The sequence below is a fragment of the Megascapheus bottae genome, chromosome X, assembly GCF_031878675.1.
Source record: "Megascapheus bottae isolate mThoBot1 chromosome X, mThoBot2.hap1, whole genome shotgun sequence".
NCBI classification, from domain to species: domain Eukaryota; kingdom Metazoa; phylum Chordata; class Mammalia; order Rodentia; family Geomyidae; genus Megascapheus; species Megascapheus bottae.
In genome coordinates, this window is record NC_143547.1 from 29,485,782 (window position 1) to 29,496,910 (window position 11,129).

Sequence of the window (11,129 nt, forward strand, 5' to 3'; positions counted from 1 at the left end):
TCAACAGCACCTGTGAAGTTGTTCACACTTGATTCACAGTAGAGATGTAGAAGAATACGAGCTCCTACCACTTTGACTCTCTGGTCCTAGCCCCACTGCATTACTCATGATGGAACCATGTGGTAGACCTCAAGGGCAACATGTGTATGATAGGGAGAGTGACAGAGAGGCTGAGGAAGGGAGAAAGAGGTCTCTCATACCCTAACCCCATGGACTGTTTCTGTTCCTGAACACATGCCTTACACCATGCCCATTATGACTGTGGCCTTGTATGTCACACTGAGGACCTGCTCATCTATATGGAACTTTGCCAGTGAGTGGGCAGCTGGGGGTCCTCTGTGATGTGCTACTTGGGGAAGGTGGGGTGCTCATTGTGCCTGATGGTTCCCATAGCAGCCCTGGAACATGAGCTTTAGGCAATCCCCTAACTAAGGGGAAGTTTCATATGGTCAGAAGTCCTCGGGGAACGAAGGCAACCATGTTGCCACAGTGAGTTTGCCTACTATTTTAACCCCCAGTAGCTGTTAGAATGGCAGAGATCAGAGGATCAGTGGGAAGTGGGGACCTTTATGGACAGGGCCGGGAAGCAGGAACAGTTGGATAGATGCTGAAGGATATGTTTGTGGGGAGTGAGGTAAGGGTAAAGCAGTGGGGGATTAGATGAGTAATGGGACATAGACAGACAGCATGGACTTTCCGATGGAAGGAAGTGGTATTAGGAATAAGCCAGATGGGTGAAAGTTTTGAAGAGAAGGGAGGTTTGGCTATCCACAAAGCACCCCAGCATATACCAGCTGACTGCCAGTCTAGGAGGAGGGAACTCCAGAGGATTGAGCTGAGGTTGAGGATTAAGGCCAAGGACAAGGCTCAGAATGACAGTTTCCTGACTGGTCGCTCCTAGTGCCTCCTAGTGTAGGCTAGAAGCTATGGCCAATGTGTCCATCAGGCTCATGTTCTTCCTGTAGAGAATCATGGTCACCTATACTTACCTCATCTTTTCTAGTGAGTACAGCTAGGGTCGGGATTGGGGGCTGAGACAAGAGCCTCTAAGCGACTTCCCTCCCAGACCTTAGGCCCATCAGTATCCAAGGGGATGGAGCATGCCATTTCCTGTGTAGATTTCTGACACTGTGAGGGTGGGGATTAGGGTTGTTGATCCTGGTACTCGTATCATATCCTGAATGCCATGTCTCTTCTCCCATGTCTAGGTTTTATACGAGGATAAATGATCCTTATACACAGCGAGCAGAACCTGCTCAGCCTCTGGCTACACCTCCCTGTGTTGCCTGCCTTAGCCCGGACCCTACTAATGGTGGTGTATCCAGTGAGGGGTGGGGGGTGAGGAGGCCTATGGAGCTGGGTACCAGGGGTGGATGAATAGAGAGCCTGGGCATGGTTGCTTGGATGGAGACTAGAGCTCTGGGGGGCTGGATGGAAGGAGGAGGCAGGGATGGATACATAGGAAGGCAGAGTTCTCTGATGGACAAAGAAGGCAAATATCAATGGTCCAACAAAGAGAGCACGGGACAGCGAGGCTCAGGGATTAGGGCTAGTCAGTTCGGGAGTGGGGATGTCACAAATGGATGGTCACACACTAGGGAAAAGCTGAGACAGGAGGATCTTGAATTTGAGGCCAGACTGGTCTCTATAGCAAGAGCCTGTCTCAAAACTTGAAGATCTGATAGTGGTTTAGGCTGAGGGAGTTTCGATCATGGCTGAAGAACTTTATATGTATGAAAATAGAACAGTAGAAGCTGTTAAAATTGATTTAAGGGGGCCGGGAGTTTGGCCTAGTGGTTAAAGTGCTTGCCTAGCATGCATGAAGACCCGGGTTCAATTCCTCAGTACCATATACATAGAAAAAAGCCAGAAGTGGTGCTGAGGCTCAAGTGGTAGAGCTCTAGCCTTGAGAAAGTCCAAGGACAGTGCTCAGGCCCTGAGCTCACGCCCAGGACTGGCAAAAAAAAAAATTGATTTAAAAGGGAGAATGGGGGAAAGAAACTATAGAGGATTTGATCACAAGAAGGCACCTTTGTTTAATTGTTCACACATAATACTATTGTGACACGCATGTTTTATGCAATGGCACAGAAATGGACAATCATCCACTAAAAAAATAAAGTGGAAAGTGAAGTGTGGTTCAAGGGGTAGAGGGTCAGCCTTGAGCAATAAAGCTAAGAGATGGTACCAAGTTTAGGCCTCAGTACCAGCATAAAAATATATTTGGTTTCTGGGCCAGGAGTTTGGCCTAGTGGTTAAAGTGCTTGCCTAGCATGCATGAAGACCCGGGTTCAATTCCTTAGTACCACATACATAGAAAAAAGCCGGAAGTGGTGCTGAGGCTCAAGTGGTAGAGCTCTAGCCTTGAGAAAGTCCAAGGACAGTGCTCAGGCCCTGAGCTCAAGCCCAGGACTGGCAAAAAAAAAAAAATATATATATATATTTGGTTTCCTAACCCAAAAGGTATTTGATACTCAGTGTCAAAAATGATTGAGGTGGGGGGGGAGAAAGAGAAAGAGAAGGAAGAAGGAAAGAAAAAAGATCAGGAATACCAGAAAAGGTTGGAGCACAGAGGAGGGAGGCATAAAAAGGAAGAGGCTCAGATGGGTAGATGGGAATGATTTTGACAGGAAGAAGGTAGAGGTAGTCAGATGGAGAGAGAGGGAAGATAGTGAAATCAAGGAGAAAGACAGTTGTTGGTCTGATAGGGAGGCAGGAGTGAACAAAGAGAAGAAAGGATTTCAGACATTGGTGGAAGTGCAGACAAAGGAAGAGAGATGGTCAGAGGGTTTTCTGGAACTCAGTCAAGCTCATTTACATGATAGAGGTGTAAACCGACAGACAAGGTGAGGCCAGTCTCCAGAGAAGAAAACAGGGATTTCAGAGAAGGTGGGATTAAAAGATCTTCTCCTGGAGCTAGGTGCTGGTAGCTTACACCTAAAATCCTCCATAATCCGGAGACAGGGAACTGAGGATCACCTTCAAAGCCAGCCCAGGCAGGAAAGTCTGTGAGGTTCTTACACCCAAGAAACTACCAAAACACTGAAAGTGTATCTGTAGGATACACTTAAAAGCAAAGGGGCAGCACCGAGGCCCTGAGTCCAAACCTCAGTACAGGAACACATGCACACACAAAATTCTCAGCACATTCAGGAAGGGGAGCACGTGAGTCCTCATTCCTGACCTTTTTCTTTTTTTCCTCACCACAGATTCGCATCCTATTCGCTACAAGCTACGTCTTCTTATCGGTGTGTTCATGATTTTATTGACACTGATTATTGCTCTCTTCATCATGTACCGTCCTTCTGAGGTATATTTCAAGTTATTGGTCAGTATCTCACACCCCAGTCCCCAGCCTGTCCTCATTTGGGCAGACTGGGTGAGCGTTCTAGCCAAATTTGGTTGACTTCTGTCCCTTCTTATCCTCCAGACTACTGTTAGTCCTAGAGTCTCACTAACATCACCACCAACACCTTCTACTACTACTGTCTGGTGCCTTCAATGATGGAGCCCTTTTTCCCAGCCCAATAGCCAAGTGAGTATCCTATGGGTGAGTGCTGGAGAACAGAGGCAATCTTCAGAGGGAGTGATTGGTCTCAGATGCCTGGACACATCTGGAATATTCTCAGGATGGGGTTGTGCAGGTTAGAGGCAAGCTGATGACAGGAACAAGGGTAGATGGTTTTGGAAGAAAGAAAACTGCCTCAGAAGGGACAGAGCAGATAGAGCACCATCATGTAAATAAGAAATGGATCACAGAGGAGAGTCAGGTTTACATGAGACACTCTTAGTGGAACAAGTGAAAGTGTGGGGAGTTTATTCAGGTTTATCTTGGGTAGAGAGTTCCTGACAATCCCATCTTTTTCCCTCCTACATGCAGGCCCTATACTTTGACACCACTGACATTTTCAAGATCATCATTCTGGGCTTGCTGTTTACCATCTGGGCTAGAGGCCAAAGCAACATTCATTGATAATATGGACAACCAAATCCATCACTATGCCAATTAGTTTTCGAGAATCCCATCAGTAGAGTAGAAACATTACTCAAAATCCCATCTGTAAACTCCATGGAAAGTGGAGAAGGAGGGCAAATATTCGTGTCTTCATACAACTTAATGCCTATTCCACTACTTGGGCCCTTAGCTGGTTGGGATTTTGCCCTCGAATGAAGAGAAACATTAAAATGCTGTTTGAAGTCACTAGCCTTAGTCTTCTCATTTTTTTTAAATACAATTTCAGGAAAATGGTTTGAGATAGGCAAGAGTAAACTTAGGTCTCAACTAAGGATATATTCACTCACTTTCTGTCCTCCTTCAGTGAATTGATACAACAATTAGGAACCTTCAGATTGGCAGGTTGCAGACTGAGCAAAGAACATGCTATATGGTAGAGATAAAGAACCAACAGAAGCAGAAAAGCTAGGAGCCATTAGCTCTGCCTGCAACCAGGAGGCTCAAATATGAGAATGGTAACTCTAAGCCTGGACAGGAAAGTCCATGAAACTTGCATCTTCAATTAACCAGCAAAAATTAGGAAGTGGAGTTGTGGTTCAAGTGGTAGAGTTCCAGCCTTGAGTTTAAGCCCCAGTAACACATCACACCCACCCCCCCCACACACACACTAAAAGATAAAGTGAAAACAAACTGAAAGAAATGCAACAGACAAGGGCCGGGGGTTTGGCCTAGTGGTAGAGTGCTTGCCTAGCATGCACCAAGACCTGGATTCGATTCCTCGGCACCACATACATACAAAAAGCTGGAAATGGTGCTGAGGCTCAAGTGGTAGAGCTCTAGCCTTGAGAAAGTCCAAGGACAGTGCTCAGACCCTGAGCTCAAGCCCAGGACTGGCAAAAAAAAAAGAAATGCAACAGACAATGATGCTCCTACATGGATGGCTAAATTATCCTGTTGCTTTTTTTTGTGGGTCATGGAGTTTGAACTCTGGGCCTGGGCATTGTCCCTGAGCTCTTCAGCTCAAGGCTACTGCCCTAACCATTGAGCCACAGACCCACTTCCCTTTTTTTCTGATGATTAATTAGAGATGAGTCTCATGTTCTTTAGTGCCCAGGATGGCTTTGAACCTTTATCCTCAGATCTCAGCCTCCTGAGAAGCTAGGATTGCAGGTGTGAGCCACCAAGACTGGCTGCCTGTTGCTTATTTCGTGTGAACCTTATCTATAACATATCTAATATTTTCTGGAACTCAGTCAAGGTTGTTTATTCAAATACCATTCATGGCTCTGAAGATGAAGAGTTGTGCAAAATATATGATCAGCAAAATCTGACCTATTTACTCACTGGCTCTTGTCAGAAAAAGCTAATTAGATTCTGATTTACGAGAGAAAAATATTTCAGATAGAGATGAACATTGAAACAAATGAGTGATTGTGATGTGGGGGAGGGTAAGGAGCTCCTTATGGAGGACCTCAATGAGGAAGGGACAAATAGACTGAATGAGCTTGCCCCTGAGATTATCTTGGCCAAGGATTTGCCAAGCCCAGGGAACAGCAAGCACAAAGGCCCTGATGTGAGGATGAGCCTGGCAGATCTAAGCAAGAGTAAGGAAACGATATAGTAAGTATTCAAGGACCAAATACACGCCAGACTGGTGATGAAGACTTAGTAGCAAAACACAGATGTTTGTCACCTATATCAGTATAAAGAAAAAAATAGATGTTACTGTAGAGAAATTGATAAAAGTCTTTCCCAAGTTTTATTGTCTTTAATCATCTCAGATAATTTTTATTTAAATTATTTTAGAAGTAGGGACTGAATCCACACTGTGCCACATGGTAGGTGAGTATTCCACCACTGAGCTGTACCTCCAGATTTCAGATAATTATTTAATTTTAAAAACTGTTTCTTTGAGGGGCTGGGAATTTGGCCTAGTGGTTAAAGTGCTTGCCTAGCATGCATGAAGACCCGGGTTCAATTCTTTGGTACCACATACATAGAAAAAAGCCGGAAGTGGTGCTGAGGCTCAAGTGGTAGAGCTCTAGCCTTGAGAAAGTCCAAGGACAGTGCTCAGGCCCTGAGCTCAAGCCCAGGACTGGCAAAAAAAATAAAAATAAAAATAAAACTGTTTCTTTGATAGGACCTCATGTTGCACACGCACACACACATTTGAAGGGTGAGTGTGTTTGTGTGTGCATGTGCATGTGTGTGTGTGTGTGTGTGTATGTGTGTGTGGTCATAATGAACTACACTATCCTACACATCTGGGCTTCTCTAACACATAGGATGACAGATATGACCCATAGTGCCAGGCTTATTTTTTAAAATGAACATCTTCCTACCTTTTTTTTGCCTGTTCCTGCCTTTACAACTTTTTTTTGCCAGTCCTCAAGCTTGAACTCAGGGCCTAAGCATTGTCCCTGGGATTTCCTCAAGGTTAGTGCTTTACCAATTGAGTCACAGCACCACTTCTGGATTTTTTCTATGTATGTGGTACCAAGGAATTGAACCCGGGATCTTCATGCATGCTAGGCAAGCACTCTACCACTAGGCCAAACTCCCGGCCCCTGTGCTGGCCTTTAACATTGAAACTCCTAATCTTTTCTATCTGGAGGAGTATGGAATTATAGGTCTGAACTACATACCTCTCCAGGCAATTTCTTTCGTGCTGGTAGTAGAACATAAACTCAAAACATGGTCACTATTCTCTAGGATTTCAACTATATCAGTTGAGGCACAGCTCCACTTCTGGTATGTTGCTACTAAATTGGAGGTAAGTTTCTTATGTACTTTCCTGCCCGGGCTGGTCTGAAAATTGGATCCTCTGGTCTTAGCATCTTGAATCACAGGATTACATCTGTGATTCTCAGATATTCTTTTCTCACCTATTTTGTGTGGTGTATATATATATGTTCCACTGTGTTCAAGCTATTTTGTTCTTTATTTTGTATGAGTGTGCCCCTATACTGGGACTAGAACTAGATAGTCTAGGCACTTTCGGTGCATCTCTTTCTCAAGGATTGAGCTCTACTTTCTCAGGTACAACTCCACATTGTGTGTGTGTGTGTGCATGTGTGTGTGTGTGTGTAAATGTGCAAATTATAAACCTTGAATCCAAGGCCCAGGTAGGGTGCCTGAGATTACTAGCCCAAGGTTAGTTCTCTACCAAATGAACCACAACTCCACTTCAAGCTTTAGGTGATTACTTGCAGAAAAGAGTCTCATGGATTCAGGCACTGGTGGCTCACGCATGTAATCCTAGCTGATCAGGAGACTGAGATTCTGAGGACTGAGGTTCAAAGCCACCCTGGGCACAAAAAGTCTCAGACTCTTATCTCCAAATAACCAACAGAAAGCCGAAGTGGCACTGCAGCTCAAGTGGTAGAATGATAGCCTTGAGTTGAAGAGCTCAAGGACAGTGCCCTGCCCCAGAGTTCAAGCCCCATGACCCCCAAAAAAAGGAGTCTCATGGACTTCCCTGCCCAGGATGACTAAGATCCTCAGATCTCAGCCTTCTGCATAGATAAGTTTATGGACATAAGCCACCTGAATCCATCCCATTTCTGACTAGCAGATCATTAATGGAGATTGGAGCCTCCTGGATTTTTGAACTTGGGCTAATTTGAAGCCACAATGTCCAACCTCAGCCTCCTGAGTAGCTAGGATTACAAGTGTGAGGTCCAGTTCCCAGCTCACAGTGTGCCCGGGCCAGCCAGCAGGGAACCTGGATTCCTGAAATAGGAGGCAGGGACTAGGAAAAAATAGAAAAGAGACAAACAGATGGGATTCGGGAGGACTACAGCCCAAGTCAGCAGCCCAAGAAGGCTTATTTCCAAAGCAAGGCTTATATACTTTCTCGAAACCAGGGAACTGCCAGGGGTTACATTCATATGGTAAATCTCAGATCAGTTAAGCAGGACAAGGCCATAAAACAATAAAGCAATAAAGCAAAGAGATCAGAAAGTTCACAATACAGACAATGTAGCTTCAGAAGTTTCTAGGTATGGCACTACACATGACAGCTCACATCTTTGTGTGGTTATCTGATGCAGATCAAGGAACACTCTGGCTCCCAATATCTCCCCTGTCTTTATTTTAAAAGAAGCGAACCCGCCTGTCTTAGATTGGGTGGATCCCTAACTCTGCCTTAACCATCAAGGGAAACTTCTTCAGATCAAGCTGAAGGCCCTGTGTTAGGTTGGCCAGAGTGCATCCCCACTTATCCATCCCTGGCTGCGATTCCTCTCGGGGTAAACTCATTCAATTGGAGCTTGATTTTGTGGAGTTGACCTGCAAGGTTTAGCAATGAATTTTGCAAGATCTTCACCACACAAAGTAGGCAAATGATAATTATTATAAGCAACATTCCTGGACCAACAAAGGTCATCAGTAAGCCTTTTAAGTTATTCAAGGAGGGAACATAGTGCTAAAACTGTTCAAACAGCTCCTTGGCTGTCTGTGTTATCTCAGCGTCAAGTGATGGCACCTGCTCAAGTCCAATAATTTGTCTATGAAGCTGAAACAAATCTAGAAATAAGTTTGTGTGATGTCAAAGTCCATTTCTATGGGGATTTGAAAGTCCAAAGTCCTCACACACTGTCTCCATCTACTGGAAACCAGCTGATGAACACGTTCCAAAATCAACTTTTAAGGCCTATAAGGACAGGGTTTACTTCTAGTCCTCTCAGGAAGCAGCTGCTGCGGGGTGGTGGAATCAGGCAGGACAGAGTGTGAAGCAGCAGTCTTATCTCTCATCAGCTCCAATGGAATATCATACCTCCTGCTGGGTCGCCTGCAAATTTCTGCACAGACTGATTAATGAAGCTTAACCTAAGGTGATTTTTCCCAATGCTTTCCTGGTTGCTTTACCTGAGCACATTCGTTTTTTCAGGCTGGCACCCCATTAGTTTTTAAGACAGTGTAGGGTTGAGATTCCAAAGGAATACCAGGGTGACAACTTTTAGTGACCAGATTTCCTTTAAATGAGGCTAGGATTTTCTAGGCAGGCATAGAAGACTTGAACCTGTAACCATTTTCCACAAGTGCAATTTCCACTCTTGCACATCTGTTACTACTGTTTCCAATACCTCTAATTTATCCTGTCTCACTTTCCAAAAATGACTCTGGTCCCTTCATCTAAAGGGGGTTGATGGACGGGAATTCAGCTTCTCTAACTTCTCCAAGCTGACTCAGGGGCATTGTCTCTATCCTTAGCTAGGGACCCTAAAAAGCTCAGATCAAGGGGTTGCCAGGATTACATTTCAGGAGCAATATTTTACTCCAAACTGGAGATCATATAAAACATTTAACAACTGCATAAATCTTTTCTTTGGCTACAACAGTGTAGTTTATTTAGCACCCATTTGCCAAGGCATATTTTTGATTGTCTGGGGAACTTACTGCAACCCTAACAATGCTTCAGTTGTCAGTATAGGCCTAAACAGATTAATAAGGATACAAGCCTCAGATCCACAAACTTTCCTGAATTTGTGGCTGGTGTCAAATCGAATTTCACTCAGTTAGGGCTTTAAACTACCTACTATCATAGAAGATTGACAAGTTCCTGCCCAGTTATGAAAGGCATGGGCATTAGTAAGGCATGCTTACAAACTATTCTATGACCTCCCGGCTCTGATTAATTTTGAATGGCCAAGCATGAGTGACTCTAGGATCTGACACCAACTCTGCCATCCAAGCAGAGGCTTTCTGCTTCTGGGTGCCTTTGTTTCTTTTGTCCAGGAATGTTTCACACAGGGATTGGCTTTTCACTTTGTTGGTTGCTGGATTTGAACTCAGGGCCTGGGTGCTGTCCCTCAGCTCTCCAGCTCAAGGCTAGCACTCTGCCACTTTGAGCTCCAAAGCAACTTTTTCTCACTAGCACTCTGCTGCCAGATTAGATGCCACAGTCTCACAGGGACTCTGCTTTGCCTGCGCTGGCTCAGAACTGCAGTTTTCAGATCAATGAGTCCTTTATAAGGACATTTACTCCAATTAAAGCAACAAGGTGGTCAACACAGAAATAGTCTCTAAGCATGATCTTACCTGGAACTTGGTGAGGGCCAAAATTACATCTGAATAAGGATCTGCTGTCCTTCTCCATGGGTCTGCTGGAAATTGTTATAAACTTACAAGAACAAACTAAAATAACAATTAAGCAATCATTTTGGTAGTCCTACTTTCCCTTCTTTCTCTCTCTCTTTTATTTTTTATTTTTCTATATTTTTATTTTTTATAGTTATTTATATTGGTTAGGTTATTGCTTAGAACTCCAATAACAGTTTAAACTCAAATAACAGTTTTTTCCTAATGCAAGTATTACAAACATCAGTGCACCAAAAGTCCAGACTTGTTTCTTTGTTTTTGTAAAACACATTTAATTGTAAAATAGCATGAAACCCAATCATAAGGAGATAAACCTTTAAACATTCCTTTTAAAACTCTTTTTACATTTTAATATATTTTAGGGGGCAGTTTAAGAAATACTAATCACATCACCCACATTTTACCATCAGATTTCCAGTGTCAGTTTGCAAGAAAAGACAGACAGGCAAAGTTTCTAACATTGACAAACAAATTCAAATTTAAATTTTTGATACTTGTCTCCGAATTTTAACTTAAGGTAATAAATTCCAAATTCCCTAATACCTCTGTGCTAAACAGGATACAATGTTTACAATGTAAACATCTCTATGCATTACAATACTAGAATTTTAAAATGCAGATTTCAGGACCTTTAGAAAAATACTTTTTACCAGTTCCTCTTTAAAACAATGCAATAATCCTTTGAGACATTGGAAACATTTAAACCTAATACTTTTCTTGAAGTTTAAACTTAGATTTACCCAATTGTCTTTGTGTTTCAAGTATAAATTTATCCATTGTTTTACATAGTATGCTGACAATTTAAACTTGAACATGTTTACTCACACCCATTCACACACATTTATACTCAAAGATCTTAAAAACACGCAAAAGTAACATCGGGCATACATTTTCCGGAAGTTTTTAGTGACAAGAGATTTTTTTTGCCAATCTTATTCCTGTAGGTGATAACCAAGTTTTAAAACAAAGCTTTATAACAAGGCAACTTAGATGAAATTTATTTTTTCAGAGCCTGTTCCTGATATCAGACATATTACCATAATACTTTTTGCAGATGAAAGTTGGGTGCGAG

The 11,129-nt window shown here is 43.2% G+C and overlaps 1 long non-coding RNA gene across 1 annotated transcript; it reads left to right on the forward strand.

The window, feature by feature from the left end:
- The first annotated feature begins 2,435 nt into the window (after positions 1–2,435).
- Positions 2,436–4,201, forward strand: LOC150040695 (uncharacterized). The gene is made up of 3 exons (XR_016533775.1): positions 2,436–3,310; positions 3,431–3,535; positions 3,881–4,201. It is a non-coding gene; the product is annotated as an uncharacterized LOC150040695 (long non-coding RNA).
- The last annotated feature ends 6,928 nt before the right edge of the window (positions 4,202–11,129 follow it).